This window comes from Pteropus medius, unplaced genomic scaffold (assembly GCF_902729225.1).
Source record: "Pteropus medius unplaced genomic scaffold, Ma_sr-lr_union100, whole genome shotgun sequence".
Taxonomy (NCBI): domain Eukaryota; kingdom Metazoa; phylum Chordata; class Mammalia; order Chiroptera; family Pteropodidae; genus Pteropus; species Pteropus medius.
This window is the reverse complement of record NW_024354569.1, coordinates 274,356-277,670: the sequence shown is the minus strand read 5'-3', so window position 1 is coordinate 277,670 and position 3,315 is coordinate 274,356. Positions and strand designations below refer to the sequence as shown.

The 3,315-nt window shown below is 37.3% G+C and overlaps 1 pseudogene; it reads left to right on the top strand.

Moving 5' to 3' along the window:
- Positions 1-367: 367 nt before the first annotated feature.
- LOC120596706 (olfactory receptor 4S2-like) lies at positions 368-1,289 on the top strand (annotated as a pseudogene).
- Positions 1,290-3,315: the final 2,026 nt, after the last annotated feature.

Here is a 3,315-nt window from a genome sequence, read left to right as displayed (position 1 = left end):
TATTGAAACATATAATTATTGAAACCTATATAATTTTATTAAACAATGTCACCCCAATAAACTTAATTTAAGAAAATGATAGAGGTGAGACTTGATTAGATGTGCGACTTAGAGGGTTTGCTTTATCTCTCTGGACTTGTCATTTCATCTGAAGCGAACTGAATGCACTGTCACATAAAGATGTCATAATATGCACACTTCAGTTTCTTTACTAGTACATCACAAGCAGCAGTACGCACTTATTTTTCTATTTTCAATTACTGTGATTCTCCATTTGTTATTAGTCAAAATATGTGTTGGTTGTCGTTATTTTTTTTTTCAGATAATTTAATTGTGTCTTAGGAGCTTGACCTACTAGACTAAGTCCATGGAAAAAGTAAACAATGTAACTGAATTTGTTTTCTGGGGTCTTTCTCAGAACCTAGAGGTTGAAGAAATTAGTTTTGTGGTGTTCTCTTTCCTCTACACGGTCATTCTTCTGGGAAACCTCCTCATCATGCTGACAGTTCACATGGGCAACCTTTTCAAGTCTCCTATGTATTTCTTTCTCTACTACTTGTCTTTTGTGGACATTTGTTATTCTTCAGTCACAGCTCCTAAGATGATCATTGATCTGTTAGCTAAGAGTAAAACCATCTCCTATGAGGGCTGCATGTTACAACTCTTTGGGGTACATTTCTTTGGCTGCCCTGAGATCTTCATCCTTACTATAATGGCTTATGATCGTTATGTGGCTATATGTAAACCTCTACACTATATGACCATCATGGATCGAGAAAAATGCAATAAAATGTTGCTGGGGACCTGGAGAGATGGCTTCTTACTCTCTAGTATCCAACTGGCTCCATTTGTCCAACTACCATTTTGTGGGCCCAATGAGATCGATCCTTACTTCTGTGATGTCCATCCTGTGCTGAAACTTGCCTGTTCGGACACAGTAGAATCATCACTCTGGAGAGATTTGTTATCTTGCTAATCTCCTATGCAGTCATCCTAGTGTCCCTGAGAAAGCAATCCACGAGGGCAGGCTCAAAGCTCTCTCCACCTGTGGCTCCCACATTGCTGTGGTCATCATCTTTTTCGGTCCCTGTACTTTCATGTACATGTGTCCCGACACTACCTTTTCCGAAGATAAGATGGTGGCTGTATTTTACACCATTATCACCCCCATGTTCTATCCCCTGATTTATACAATGAGAAATACAGAAGTAAAGAATGCAATGAAGAAACTGTGGCACAGGAAAGTTTTCTGAGATGCTAACAGTAAATTGTTGGAAGTGACTATTTAAGCTGCATAATCTTAAATTTTCTCATCTGTGTAATGACGACAATAATAACAACTTCACATGGTTTTGGAGGAAGAACAAATGAGAGAATAACACATTCTACAGAAGAAAGGTATTATTTGTCATCATTATTATTCTATTTGCTCTAATATTTCATAATCAGATAATTTTCTAAAACATCAAGGGCAAAAAAAATTAGAAACCCTATTAATTCAGAAGCTCAACATGTTCACACTCAGCACTATTATTTCCTTCTCTCCATTTTCATCTTTTTGCCATTTTCTTTAAAGAATAAGAGTACAAGGAAAATGCTTAAGGCTCTATTCTAGTGTTTAGAACTGCATTTAGTACATATTAAGTACTCATTATGTATATGTTGCATGAACGAAAGGATATATGAAAAGTAACAGAGATAGGAACTAAAGCATTTTGATAAAACTCCTCAAAAACATTGTAAAAGTTCAATCTAATATGGTTAGAATGGGAAGGGAGGTGTATGCAGAATGTGAAAGAGATATAACAGTCTTAAAACCAAGAGACTTTTTTCATCCTCTGCTCTAGGATGCATTTTCTTTACCTAAACAACACAGGAATTCAAAATAACTACCTCTAAGTCCCCCCCCCCTTTTAATTATAGCATTCCATTAATATGCTTCTGCTAACTCACCCTCATCTTCATTATGGTCTATATGTAGCCTGCCACTGCTATTAACATAAAGCGACTAACAGGAAAAACTAAAGAAACTGAATGAAAATAAAGCCATCTGTGACCACTACATGACTGAGACTCAGTCAACAGTATATACAATTGACTGAAATGCATGGTTGGGAACTGTGTTTTCTCCAATGTTTGAACCAAGCAGCTCTGCTGAATGAAATGAGCTATTTATCACCTCTTCCTTGACTAACCTAAACCAATCGACATCTGCAGATTCCACAAAGACTCATTCTGGACAAAGAGTTGTGCCTTTCTTAGGTGAACGGATATTTGCCCCGGTGATACATTTCTCCTTCATGCAATCTGAGCTTTATTTTTCTGTAGCAAATGAACACACCACCAATTACCTTTCTGCAATTGTTTCCTTGTCTTTTCCAAAAAATCTGATTATTCAAGTTACTGCCTATACCTGGGTATGTGGAATGTGTGTATGTATGTGTGTGCATGTGCAAGGGTGCAAGCTTTATGTTAAGGACTATACACAGTGCTTTAAAAATCATCTCTGATGTTGATGCACTCAAAAAATTAAAGATAGTAAAGCTCAAAAGCCAGTAAGACACCTGGATAAGAAGTTATAACTAAGAAACTCTTGCCCCGGCACCATTAAATACATGTTTATTGCCTCAGCATGGACATGTACTCACTGGATCTCTATGAGTCTCCAATTGCTCAGTTTTAAAATGATGACTACATCAGTGCTTCTCAAACTTGGCTGATCTTTGGAATCATGTGAGAGATGTTTGAACAGAAAATAGTATGCATTCTAAGAGTTTCTGATCCAGTAAACCAGGTTTAAGGGGTTTAGAAAAAGCTGGACTTTTAGCAAGGTCCTCTGCTAATTTTTATACAGTCAGTGGCACATCTGGGAACATAGATTTGGAAACACTGGGCCTTATAATATTTGATGTTCTTAGAGCAAAAGAGACCTATGAGTCAATGAAATCCCGGAGGCCTATCTTCGGATGTAAATCCCCATCTGTTCTGCTAACCAACACCTAGGGAGCTAAACTTAAACTTATTTGAGAAAACTGTGAACTGAATCAGAGTTACCCATTTGATAACTTCTCTCCACAATACTCTTTCCTTTATGTGTCGACACTAAAGCCTGCCTATCAAGGGATATTACTGATATGCAAGGTCTGAAGTCCCTAAGAAGGTAAAAGCTGACAGGTTCATTACTCTGAAAATAATAGTCACATTTCCACCTGTGACTTTACATACTTACTCTTGTTCACAAAACTTCCTCACGTCAATCTCAGTCTGAGGAGCTCAGAGAACCTCTTGTTTCCTTGGAAAAAAGATGAGCAAGAA